This window comes from Phalangium opilio, unplaced genomic scaffold (assembly GCF_054372755.1).
Source record: "Phalangium opilio isolate 3A_F unplaced genomic scaffold, DU_Popi_V2 ptg000070l_1, whole genome shotgun sequence".
NCBI lineage: Eukaryota > Metazoa > Arthropoda > Arachnida > Opiliones > Phalangiidae > Phalangium > Phalangium opilio.
The window spans coordinates 4,672,017-4,686,155 of NW_028324182.1; the positions used below are offsets into that span (position 1 = coordinate 4,672,017).

At 37.9% G+C, this 14,139-nt stretch overlaps 1 protein-coding gene and 1 long non-coding RNA gene across 11 annotated transcripts in view; one reads left to right on the forward strand and one right to left on the reverse strand.

The window, feature by feature from the left end:
• The window catches only part of sif (guanine nucleotide exchange factor still life), a 98,484-nt gene that overhangs the window by 18,642 nt on the left and 65,703 nt on the right, over positions 1–14,139 (reverse strand). The window lies entirely within an intron of this gene.
• LOC149661212 (uncharacterized) lies at positions 1,659–3,025 on the forward strand. Its single transcript, XR_016368803.1, has 2 exons — positions 1,659–2,488; positions 2,553–3,025. It is a non-coding gene; the product is annotated as an uncharacterized LOC149661212 (long non-coding RNA).

Here is a 14,139-nt window from a genome sequence, read left to right on the forward strand (position 1 = left end):
ACCGCTAGAGGCAGTGAGATTGGCTAGCCTCCCTCCACGTGTAGTGATTACTAGGACCCCATCTGGCGTTACTTCTTGGCACGAGGGACAATACCCCAATGTGTTGGTTTCTCTGTATGTAATTTCCAAAATGGTCTATAATTAACAGTTTTACAGAAACATTTCACGGAGTCGCTATAGTGTGAATACGACTTTACACTTAGTTTTAACGTTCTTGGTTTAATATTTGTTGATAAAAGCAGTTTGAAATTAAAGGAGAGAAAAACAAGACGGCCCAAGGGCTCGTAATAGTAGCCATATCGTACGAGTGAATAGCCCCTCTATACCCTACCCTAATGAGTGGATAACCCCTCTATACCTTACCCTAATGAGTGAATAGCGCTATCTTTTTCAATGCTTAAATGATTTACCGTGCATAAAATCAGAGTGAATAGCCCCTCGATTACCCCAATGGGTGGGTTGTGGTAATATAAAGTTCCTTTTAAGCTAAAATCTGACGATAACGAAAGCGAAAACTCCGGCCACAAGTACTACTACTACTACTACTACTACTACTACTACTACTACTACGGCTCGGGTCAAACTAAGAGCCTATCGTATACTACGATATGGCTAAAAAGTCGCACCTATACGCACCTATATAGGACATCATCAAACTACGTAAGAAGTTATCCTTACACCCGAAATAGCTTTTCGTGTTAGTTTAAGGAGGAAGGTTACTATAGGGTAAAAGTGTATATAACCCCCCCCCCCAGGCCTTCCCGTCTTAGCGGTAAATGTTGGGGTCCACGGTGATATAGGGAGCAATTTGCGGCCAGCCTCTATTTCACTAGAAAGTAGAAAACATTAAAAGTTTACGAGTCTCAGTCACTCTCTCTTTCGCTTCTCCTCCAACAAGTTTGGCTACTCTAAATCGACGCGACTACGTGGGAAGGAATATAGTTCGTACCATCTTTAGATTTCAATGAAAAACCTTAAGCCTTGGCTCAATCTATACTGACCACTGTATAGTAAACTAAGCTTGAAATTGTAGTCTAAAGTATATAGGGAATGGAAAAGAGCCTTTTCTGGTTGGATAAAACCACTGAGAGAGAGAGAGACGATTGGAATGAAGAGGAATAATACCGGAGACTGGGAAAAGAGGGATGTATGGATACCCCCTAGCCTTTCCTTTGGTTTTAGGTTAAACTGACTCTGAATTATGGGATTGCGGGGAGATTTTAAACTTCTTGGTTATCCCGAAAAACATTTTCGAATAAAAAGTTTTCCTCTAAAATAATACTGGCAGTTTCCAACGGATTTTCAAAACAAATATTTCAAGTTAAGCTTCGAAAAACACGGAAAAACGCCCCCAACTAAAAATATATACGAAAATGTTTTTATGTTTGGACATTCTCCCCCCCCCACGTCGCTCTCTTTTATGTTTCCCGGCATTTCATTCACGAAAAGATTTTAAATAGGCTTGACCAAGAACCCATCAAGACCCGAGAGCGTTCAAACACAGATTTTCTTCCACGTTATCCCAGTATAGGTTGCCCCCCTAGCAGTGCAAAGCGCAAAGTACGAGCTCGTTCTTAGAATGTTAATGGGTTCTTCCCTTGACATTTTGGAAGGCTTTTTACTTTTGCGCTCTTTAGAGCAGCGAAAGTATTGTTCTGACCTCTGTTGGCTGGACGGCTGGCTGGATTTGGTGTAACCGCATAATAAGTTTCGTCATAAATAAACTTTTGAATTTCAAATTTCCCGCGAATTTTCGACTCGAAATTCACCCGTAGTTCACCTCACACCTCATAGGTGGCGTAACGTATTTAATTTCAATTGAAATTATTTTTCTGTCGGCGCCGGGCCTCGAACCTGCAATGTCCTGATCCATACGAGACGCCAGTGAAGTCGCCCGACCGCGCGCTCTACCACGAAGCCACGCTTGGTTGTAATATAGAGCGAGTTAAATTATACTGAAGAGAAGAAAGAGAGAGTTAGGATATGGACCCCCCCACCTCCCCGACGCCCGCACTTACTGCGTGGGTTTAGCGGGAGACGAGAGAGAGAGAACTGTGCAACTGTCTGGCTTTAGATATGGACCCCCCACCTCCCCGACGCCCGCCACTGGATGCTGTCGAATATATATTGTATCGCGCTAGAGGAGGAGAGACAGTTGCTTGCAATTTTTTTTTTTGCAATTTATAATTATTATATATCTTTTTAATCCTAGGCAAGATTAGATTTCTACTTGGGAACTTAAACATTACAATTAATATTATCATATTAATCAAAAAAGAAATTAAGGTTCTCCCCGACAGAAGGCGCGCTAAGCAGAGAGAGTTTTCTAATTTCACCAATGATATCGTTTTTTAAGACTCGTCTGCTTAAAAGTTAGGCAGGTTGATTTACTAATAAAATTAAATGTATTAACAAAATGAAACTCGAGTCAGCGTTTTAAAACTATAACTAGTTTGGGACGGAGGTACCATTGCTCACTATTTGTTTGGCAAGTTTAAAATTAAATGATCACTTAACGGAACTGACATAAAATAATAGGCAGATTTTTGCAGAATTAAATTGCAGATTCTTTGCAAAATTAACTAATCATTTTGGCAGTTTCCGCTCTCGCTGGGTTCATCTACTAATAACAGTTACGTAAGTGATAATTATAAAAATAAAATCAACAATCTCATAAAATCAACAACTCAAAATATAAAATGAAATTTATGATCAAAATGAATCTAATTTCAATCAACGACAAACGGAATCAACGTGTTCATCTCTCCATCCACGGAAATATGAAATTTCTACATGAAACATGAAAGTCCTATTAACCTAACAATTTTTAGAAATGTAATTTTAATCAGTGAAACATACTCATTTAAAGTTAACTAATTATAAGTCGCTAATTTGATTATTATATTTAAAAAAAATTATATTATTTAAGTAATAAATTTAACGATGGTGTTGATAGTACCAATAGAGTATTCAAGGATTGATTACGTTAATATCAACATATCAAACAAAAAGTATTTAATTATAATTTGGAATTTCAATTTAAATTTATACAGTTTTTTAAATGCCCATTGAGATTCAGAGTCTGTCACTGAATGTTGAAGATCTCCAGTTTCTGCCAAGTGATTTAAATTTTCAGACCCTCTCTGTGGGAAAGGGGGAATTAAATTAACGAGACTTACAAACTGACATCATCCTTAAATTAAATAAGGATTATAAATTAAAATTTAAATCAAGGTATTGAAGGTTTAATTAACGTTACTTTGAAAGTATCAAATTAAAAATTTACAACTTAAGCTCATCAATAAAAAGAACATTAAGATAAATATTAATAGGCATAAACAATCATCAATAAAAAGAACATTAAGATAATTATTAAAAGGCATAAACAATTTACAACTTAAGCTCATTAATAAAAAGAACATTAAGATAATTATTAATAGGCCTTTCCTATTATGGGGGTAGTAAAACTGTACCAGTCCAGAAAGAACATACAATTTTGTTTAAGAATGGACTAGCAAAATTTCACTATTTTGTCTTCCTTAAACTTTGTATTCTGGCAGCTCTGTTGCCAAGAGTTTTTTGCATTGAGTTCTAATATATTTATTTCTAGAGTTTTTGTTGAATTTCCTCCTCGCGTACTCGATTCGTCGAATTTCATTACTTTATCATTAGTCGTTAGCGCCATCTGTCGCCTTACGTGAGAAACTTAAAAGAATTTCCCACGATTTTGCGGGGCGCTTTCCCGCAAAATCGCCGCAGTTTGAGTTTGAAAATTAGGCTTAGGAAGAAGTACAGCGCGAAATATGAAAGTTAGGTAATTGAAAAACAGTAAGTGGAGCCTAATAAATAAAATTTGGTATTTAGTAAATGGAATATTGATCAATTTCTTATTAAATGCGTGTTTTTACTTGGGAATTATATGTTATAAGTTATTAAAGTAACACATAATGTGACAATTTATTAATTTTAAAATGGGTCGCAAATGCTCAGTAGAAAAGTGTGTCAACACTGGTAGAAATAAAAATGTTTTGTGACATAGAAAATTAATAAATATTTAGATAGTTCAACCTTTTTTGAACTGTACCATTAAGATTCCCTACAAAAAATTCGGAATTACCAAAACAATGTTGTCACTTGTCAGTCCATTAATGGAATTGAATGGAGTAATGGACTCCAAAAAAAGACATTTGCGTTGATAATTTTTGTCAAGTTGACTATCACGAAAGCTCAAAAATACATATACTATCGGTTAATGCAGTTCCTTCTCTGTTTTTACTCGAATCTAGCAATTTACTTCCATTATCATAGCGGTTTCTAAACATTTCCTCTCTATATTAAGAAATTATAGCAGACGCCATAGTAACAAATATGTATTTTTAAGTGAAATAGATGGCGCCACCACCTAATGATAAAGTTATCCGTCCGTCCCATAATTTCAAAAACGATGGTCGCGCGAGCGCGAAAACCCGATATCCAAATATAACTCTAGAAGGATATATGTTCTGAACTCAATGGTTTTTTGTTAGTTTGGCAACCTAGGCCATCGTCATCAAAGCAATGTTTTTTCCTAACCTCAGGCTCATACGCCGAAGTGTGTACCTTATTCGAATGTTAGGAAAGGATTTTAAAATGTCCATGCGGTGGCATAACTAGTTAAATATCAGCAACAGTTGAAAAACCTTCGCCTAACTAACAAGGTCTGCTACAGTATAAGGTACAATTCGTTCAGTAATATAAATCGGTTACATAATAATAAAAATATAAATTTAAATAAGATTTGCAAACGCATCAGAAACTCCCGTTACTCGGACCCCGAGTCCCCGACTCCCCGTCTCCCCGATACACTAAAGACCGAGGCTTAAACCTCGTAGCTCGCGGCCATCTTTATTGTTTACATCATGGGCTCGTCATTACAGGGTAGGAAATAAGACAGGTTTACAAGTCCCAAACCAGTTTATTAATTGCTCGGACCAGTTTATTTATTCCAAAAGTTGGGGTCAGTGGTATCAGGGAGCACTTTATTAATTAGGGTTTTTGGAAAAAATAGACGGTGGGACCAGTTTATAAATTCGGGGTTCCTTTTTAGAATTTTTCTAGCTCAACACATTTTCTACCAATTCTACTCCTAGGTAGTTAGTACTCCTTGGCTACAACTTCCCTACAAAAGTTTTGTATTCTATTGACTATTGATCTTGTCTAGCGTCTATACTCTAGAATGAGTCTCTTGTAGTCGACAGTCTAGACCATAGCCAGTACTAGTTGTCAGTAGTCGTATTTCTCAGTAGTGCATGGTCACATTACAAGATTTTGATCTGGCTTACTGATAGCGAGAGAAGATATTGCCGCTGAATTTATGGAAAATGCAATAAGGAATAAGGCTAGTTCAGAAAAGGATTAAGAACTTCAAATATCATTAGACATGTTGATTGATATTTAGTGGCAACTAGTTGAAAAATTGTGATAAGAAATAAAAGTTAACTGTTATGGATTGTTATATGCTACTTTTTCCTACAGTAAAAAATTCAAATTCAATTACAATTTTCAGCTTCTTTACTTTTGTGTCTTTACGTGCTTTTTATTCTCACCATTTTAGAAATTTAATTTATAGTGGGACCGGTAAAATAATAATTAATGCGAGGGTCACTGGTCCTAAGGACCACCACCACATCCGCGACACCAATTCGCCGCAACCCACTCCGAAACAGACGAGCGCCTGAAAGGCTCAACCTATGAGACAGCAGCTAAACCAAGTTTTCACCATAATAACAATAACCTCATGAAGGACAGTATAAATAATGAGTTTAAACAAACTTTTCACCATAATAACAATAACCTCATGAAGGACAGTATAAATAATGAGTTTAAACAAACTTTTCACCATAATAACAATAACCTCATGAAGGACAGTATAAATAATGAGTTTAAACAAACTTTTCACCATAATAACAATAACCTCATAAAGGACAGTATAAATAATGACTTTAAACAAACTTTTCACCACAATAACAATAACCTCATAAAGGACAGTATAAAATAGTGACTTAAACAAAGTTAAATCTGAATTACAATCTACCTCATTAAGCTCAACCAAACTGTTACAAATGCATAGCGCAATATTACAAGTTGCCAATGATCTTCGAATTTTATTGTTAAACCCTCACATTATCTTAAGACTCATACAGTCACTGGGTTTTAATCTCACGGGAGAGTATTGCTATATTCGTAATTCCCGCCTATTCCAAACACAACCTAGATGGCGCCCCATCCTCAGATATCGATTGATTGTAACCCCCATTTTCTAAGCATGAGAGAACACTCCTCACTTCTTTATCCGCACTCAAGCGGCATCCTTGCCACCCAATGTAACGAATGACCATAATCATATGGTAGAATAAATCTGGGATATTGATTAGTATATCTAGCCTAATTAATCCACCAAGACTTGAACACTACAGTTAATTACTTATTTAATTAAACTGTAAACCAAATTCTTACTAGATTGGTTTTATTCATAATCGGAATGCTATTTTATAAACAATGGAAAAAAACCTGAAAATTATAAATTTGTCGAGGTCAATGAATATAGTAATACTAATTCTAGTCACTAGAGGGCGCGCAAAAGTGTAATTTGGCCGGGGCCATCTTGTTTTCCTTCTCTCTTTTCCATTTCTGTGTCTAAATTGTTTTTCGAATCCACAGTTTTACACTAAACGCATTAGCGTCAAATTTTGTAAAGGAAACCATTTTTCTCAGTCATTCATCAAGTTGTTTGATAAATATTTCCTCCAACTTTAAATATCAAATTCAAAATCTAAGCGTACAGACAGTCATAATGCAATATAACAAATTCAATTAGGGGGTAAACATTAGAATAGCAATGTTGTTACACTTCGAATCTCTCTTTGTTCGTTTTCTTTTTAGATTTTTCGTGTATACACTATACACAAATGTAGATAAATTTGGCGGAAAACTTTCGTGCCCGGATTTACAGAGATAATGGTTGCGTAGTTAGGACATAGATAAGAGGAGTTTCAAGCTATATAGGGCCGAGGCCTAAATTCGTTTCTCCTATAAAAGGGATAAGGCGACGCTACCAATTAGACCTTTCACTCGTCCGTAAACGAATCGATGCCAAGATCGACCGTGTCACCTGACACAACACCAGAGGCTTGATAAAAGCTTCGTCGATCATTCCGCGTAGGTACCACGGATATTCGAAGTCCATCTTACGAACAATTTGATTATCTTACTTCGAATAAAGTCCAAACATTTTTTGTCCATTTGTTGGTATAGACTATGGCGAGCGTTCCGAAGAAACATCATGGTTTCTAAGGGACCTCAGAAGTTCATAAATTAACGTACATATAAAGTAACTTGGTATATATGTGAGACTGATTCACTTCAGGTTATGAATATTGGAACATTCCAACTTGCATCCAGTCACCAGTTAGTATATTATACTACTCGCAAATTTCTAAATGTACAACGCCTGATAGTAGCTTTCTTGTCGTTGCACTCTTGTTCGGAGACGTTCTAAACACACCCTTCGACATAACCATGCAGTAAGAGAACCCTAGGTCTTTTTCTCCCAGTAGACGTTTAGTCGGAGTATAGGACAGGCGTCACCCTATCTGGCTGGCTTGGCTAAACGTTGGGAATCTAAGGAGTTTCTCGGAATGTGAGTCCCTATCAGCCCCTCCCCCCCCTTCTCCGCGACTATAGGAGTAACTAGTCATCCTTCTAAACGTTCCATCTCCCTGGCAGTTCAATCCCAAAAGACCAAGGGTCTATTTTCTATAGGAGGACGAAGAGATGGACGGGGACACTAACCCCGGTCCCCGCGAGCACTCGCGACCTTTAGCGCGTTATATAAAAGACGAAAAAGAAAACGATCGAAACCCTGAGACGTCCGAGGTTATTTCGCGCAAAAGAAGCGTCTTTTCCATCAAGTCGGAGGCTGCGGCCGGAGAGAGAGTCCCATGCACGCAGCATCGTGTCAGGTTTGCCAAAAGAGAAGTTTTTGGTCGCTTTCTATATATATCCCACGCTGCGGAATAATGGTCGGATAGTTTTAGCTTTAGTTTCCCGCAGAGCGTCCGATGACTTTTCTCGGAACTCTAGGAAGTTTTTTACGACAACAATAAAACGTGATTTCGGTCTAACGATAATAACTATGGCGAAACGTAAAATACCTATTAATGACTAGGACCAGAAGGACGCGAGCGAGCAGCCAGGCGAACCTAACTCCCAACGAAAGTCGTAAAACCGCGTGTACGCTCCCCTTACGATACGGATAATCAATTTTAATCTCGGAAGGGATTAGAAAAGCCAGGTTTTTCTATTGAAAAACGGTCCCTCCTAAGATTGTAACTAAGCCTAATGTCCATTTTTCTATTTTCATCACGCGCCAGGGATACGCCTTTTTCTCCCCTTCCGCCTTCCTAAATCACAATATGATAATATTATCCGTCCCAACGAAATGGCCCGGGTGAATAGAGTTTAAGGCTGTTGTATAATATAAACTAAATATTACTCCATACGTTTCCTTTATTAATGGAATATCCACGAACGAAATGGCGATTATCAAACGATATAGTAAATAACCTTATACTATGAGTAAACTTTACCCCAGACAGAAACCTGACTTGATTAGTAATTTATATCAAATACACATGCACGACGAAATATAAAAATTAATTAAATTTTAAAAGTTGCGAATTAGCATTTTCAATTCTTTCCTGGCACTCTCGCGTGGTTTTAATTTAGTTTGTCCGCAGTGCGGGGATTTAATTGCGTATTAATTGGAGCGAACTGCGTGGATTGGAATGCTCTTAGCGTCGCATCCCTAGCCTTTCTTCTTTTTAATCGAGAGGAACTTTAGAGTAGAGGCGGACTGAGGGAATGAAAGGCGTAAATCGCGTTAAAAGGTCACGCTTAAGGAATCAATATCGGGGTTGCGAGAAACAAAGCGGTTGGCTTAAGAATCCACAATTTCCTTCATCTTTCTCTCGCTCGAGCTCTTGTATTTGTATATCGCCATGTATACTAGAATTTGGGCTGGTATATGAACCCATCCGAGTGCTTTTGGTCCTTACTCGATTGTTACCCAAACTTCGAATGCAAACGAAAATAATGCAATTTTCAGATGTGGCAATTTAAAAACGTATAATTAACACTACATGGTTTGATTTTACCACAATTTAAGTAACATATTGGGTAATAAAGACTAGATTTAATTTAATAGATCAATTAAATTTAGAATCTCTGTTTAAATAGACAAGATTCATGACATTCCTTTCTATCGATACCAATAAATCCCGAGGACCAGCATTTCTTGAACTTCAATTGAAAACCACGGCATCGTTTGCTTAGCCGTAGTGTAAATTTATCAGAATTACTGGGGCTCTTCCAAGCAAGGCGCCATATTTACGTTGAGCCTCGGCTTAATTCGGATAATACGCGTGGAACCTTCGGTTGCCATCGTTGGTCCTAATTACAACAATAGGCGAGAGCTTCATACGCCCTTTTAACTATAAAGCTAATCTGAAAGTGCATGAAGAGAACCCCGGATGAATGCAAACGTCAGTATATCCCGCTCCCTCGTTCCCACACCAACCGGTAAATTACAGCGGAACCCTTTTAATTAGGAGGTGCCCCTTTTACCCTTGCAAATATAATCTTAATATAGAATTTGAACGCGAGTTAATAAAGCTTGCAGCGCCGTGAAATTAGACTTTGCCAAGCGTAAGGGGAATATTCAGCCTCAAAAGTGGATGTACACACCGACAACGTGATAGGAGCTAATAATAAACGAGCGAAAACATTTTAAACAAAATTCCAGCTCGCGCATCCATGAATCCAGTAAGAATTATAGTCAGCAGAGTAGCTAAATGACAACTGTTCAGTGTTAACTATTACATAAGGGAGGACTAGAAAAGGAGAGGAATTGTAGGCTGGCAACTTTAAATATTAACCGTCCTTAAGGGGTACGTTTATGAACATTTTGCTCAATTACTTAATCCCAAAGTTTTTAGTATGGTTGGGTGGGGGACAAATAGGACTGTAACATACTCAAAGGACATCCCCGTATCCCTAGTAGAACCAAAGTTGTGAGCCTCCAAAGTTGAGTGTAATGCTATTAATATGGAGGTTATGTTTATGAACATTTTGCTAAATTACTCGGCCCCTGTTTACTCGATCCCCCGGTTTTTAGTGTGGTTGGATGGGGACAAATAGGACTATAACATACTCAAAGGACATCCCTGTATCTCAAATAGGACCAAAGTTATGAGCCTCCGAAATTGGGTGTAATGCTATTCCTATGGAGGGTATGTTTATGAACATTTTGCTTAATTACTCGGCCCCTGTTTATTCGATCCCCACGTTTTTAGTATGGTTGGATGGAGGACAAATAGGACTGTAACATACTCAAAGGACATACCCGTATCCCTAGTAGAACCAGAGCTATGAGCCTCCAAAGTGGAGGGGTGGGAGAAACCGTACGCATATCGTGAACAAGAACAAACACTTTCAGCTCCCCTTAGAATAATTCTCCATGATGTAGCCCAGCTCCCTTCTCTCAAAGGTACGACCACCGCCCGCCGGTGTAGGCTTTCCATCGAGATTATTCTTTAGAGGATAAGGCATTTACGTACACTTTTCATATTTTGTTTGAAAGCTACACTGCTATTAATTAAAGTAGGGTTCGAGGTGCCAACCACTCAACGAAATCGGTGTCTGTATCAAAAGGTCACCTACTATTTAAAAGACGTACACTCTTGACACAAAACCCGTAGTAAATATACTGGGAACTTGAGAGTGATAAGCCCCTCGGTTGGGAGTACCTTTCAGCAAAAGGTTGGGAAGGACAAGGACTCCGGAAGAGGCGAACTCCACAACACAATGTGTTGTTTAAAGCGTCGTATATCACAGTCGGTATGGTGGAATGAATAAAGCCTTAATTCAAACCCCCGTCATAAACCGAAGCGTTATATTTGGTGTCTATATTTATAGAGGAGCTGGTTGCTTATAATGGGAGTCCTAATAATTCGTCAAATGAATTAACAGTGCCATAATTTAAGGATGCTTTATGAGCAGCTTGTTTAAAGTTTTAAGAACCTCGTCTATCTAGAGAATCATTTAGGAGTACGTGGGTTTTGTAGGTTATTTCACTTATAATACGCCCGGCCAATAGAGACTAAAGTAAAGACTGTATAATTAAAAATGAATTATTGCTACAGGATATTACAAGTTCTTGCTGCCCCAAGGTTCAACGATTAAAAGCTATGGGTCGGAGCTAGTGAACTTACGTTGGTCATTTAAGGATTAAGGGTGGGACAATTTGACCGAAAACCGACCCAAAAAGCCTTTTACCTAATTGATTTTACACGTGCATGTCTACTAGTAGTATTATAAGTTTATAAGATATGTTCTATAGGTATGACACTAACTATACTTCGTCATGTTAGAGACTTAATGACAGATAGTTCGGTTTTGCGGTCCATCTTATTATTTAGTCTGTACTGAGCCTTTGATAGCGCCTGACCATGCAGGAGTCGTTTTACGAGATTCTATGAAGTTTCACCTACGTCACTTCATGATAAGCTCTCAGTAACCAGTGATAAACTTATGGAACATATCTCATGAACTTATGAGGATAGTTTACATAAAATGTTATGACCTTTTATGTAGAAAAACACTATCTCTACCAGAACATTATATCCAAAAATCTAAAATTGTTCATTATTTAGAAATTTTCCTATTGCAGGAACGTTTTATACAAATATATCAAGAAGTGATATCTAGTTTATTAGGGAGAAGGTATAAATTCGCCACATTTCCAGCTTTATCTCCAGTCCAAACGTGGGTCAGGAGTTAATCACCGACTCTAAATTACAACCAGCATCTCATTGGTCCTTGAAAACTCACGTCAGCGCGACGCGAATGACGAAAATTACATATTTCTTGACTAAGGAGAGGCGAAAAAGCCCGGCCACCTTTTACGTCCCCCCTTGTATTTTGAAAGGGAGACTGGGACTATGGCGCGTGAATACTTAGGCATCTTATACCTTCTCCCTAATAAACTAGATATCACTTCTTGTATATATACGATTCAAAGGTCAAAATAATCCCACTAATATATCTCTCTTTTGGTTCCTGAACTTATACAATAAATCCCCAACGTGGGTTTCACGCTTAACCGATCAAGGAAGAAGGTTTTGTTTGGTTTTTCGCCTAAAACCAAAAACCACACAGTAAAAACAAATAAAAAAGAGAAACTAAAAATAAATAAGTAAATAAAAAATGGTTGGGTATTATCCCTCCGGTCTAACACCGATCGAACAGATTCTTAGGGATTTATTTTCGACTCGTCTTCAATCTTTTTATATACAATGAAAGATATTTAGTGTCTTTGTTGTTCTGTGTAGATGTACTTTTCCCCCAAAAGTTTGCCCAAAAGTTTTTTAGAGTGAGAAAAAAAGATGTAGCACGAATATACAGAGTGGTTTAGCTATTTGAATTTAGTCAATACCTTATACAGGGTGTTTCAAAAAAAGGTGATAAGATGGGTGCTATGGGCGATTTCTATGATATTTTGCCGTCAGGGCCACCGTAAACAAGATAACGCTGTAGCAAGAAGTGATATATAGTTTATTAGGGAGAAGGTATAAATTCACGCCACATTTCCAGCTTTATCTCCAGTCCAAACGTAGCCTGTCTGGAGTTAATCCCCGCCTCTAAATTACAACCAGCATCTCATTGGTTCTTGAAAACTCACGTCAGCGCGACGCGAATGACGAAAATTACTTGTATTTTCCGACTGAGGAGAGTGTAGCGAAATAGCCCGGCCTCCTTTTACGTCCCCCCTTGTATTTTGAAAGGGGGACTGGGACTATGGCGCGAATACTTAGACATCTTACACCTTCTCCCTAATAAAGTAGATATCACTTCTTGGCTGTAGTATTTTACGGATGATCCCTTGAATTTAAGTTAGAACCTTAAAGACAATACTAATTTAATTAAGGGCGCACCCATAAAACACTCCAAACATAACTTGAAAACGGTGCCCTCAGAGAAAAATTGGCCATAGAACCCTCTGTACTTCATTCCTACAGCTCTTTATGGAACAATCTGCATGTATAGTGGTTTTAACAATGAATGTGTTGAATTCTATCCGAAGATCATGATAAACGTTTGTTTCAGTTCAGTTGGGGAACACGAAACTATTTGGCCACCAATATCTAAACCACACTACATATCCATCAGGATCCACATCTCTATTACTGTAAAGTCTTTACGACGAAGAAAAATAAAGTAAAAAGCTTCGAAATCTAACCACCCTCTCCCATCACATACAGCAATGGGGAAAACTTAGGCCAAGGCCCAAGAATCGAAGAAGTGTATATATATAAAAAAAAAAGAAATTCAAAGGGGATGAAGAGCCAACACAAGGGGATTTTGTGTGTCGCGTAGGAGGAGAAAATAAATAAACCCTGGACGCCAATCATATAAAGTTGGTGGCTCCCCCAACGACGAGAAAAAAAGAAGAAGAATGAAATGTCCTACAGGAAAAAGAAGCCCAAGAGTACAGGAGAAGGATGGAATTTCTTTTTTTATCCTACAGACCCAAAAAAGGCGGGAAATAGGAGACAAGTACAAATCAATAAAAAATATGCCGGCGTGAATATTGACCTTAAGAGTATTAAGAAAGGGGATGTCAGCTTCCAAAAAAAATATATTACAAATGATAGCATTTTTCAAGATGAATTACTACCAAAGTCAAACCGGGGGATATTGAATTTTCAATATAATAAGATTATAATGGAATTTGCGCGAATTCTAATCTTGAAAACGTATAGTTACGGCGTTTTTTTGTTATTTTCCGGTCGCCATTTTTAAACATGGCGGATATAGTAGTATTCAACTCACAATGTTTGTCCACTTTGATACAAGCAGAAGTAAGATAAGGGACTGGAAGTTAAGTGCCCTAGCATTGGCAGTAGATCCTGGCACTAGTGAACAAATTTGAGGATTTTATTCCGCTTCCATCGCGCCTACACTAGAGAGAAAAAAATTGGTCGAGTTTCAAAAACATTTCGTACCCCCTTCCCCTCAACCTAAAGTCGCGGAACACGGACG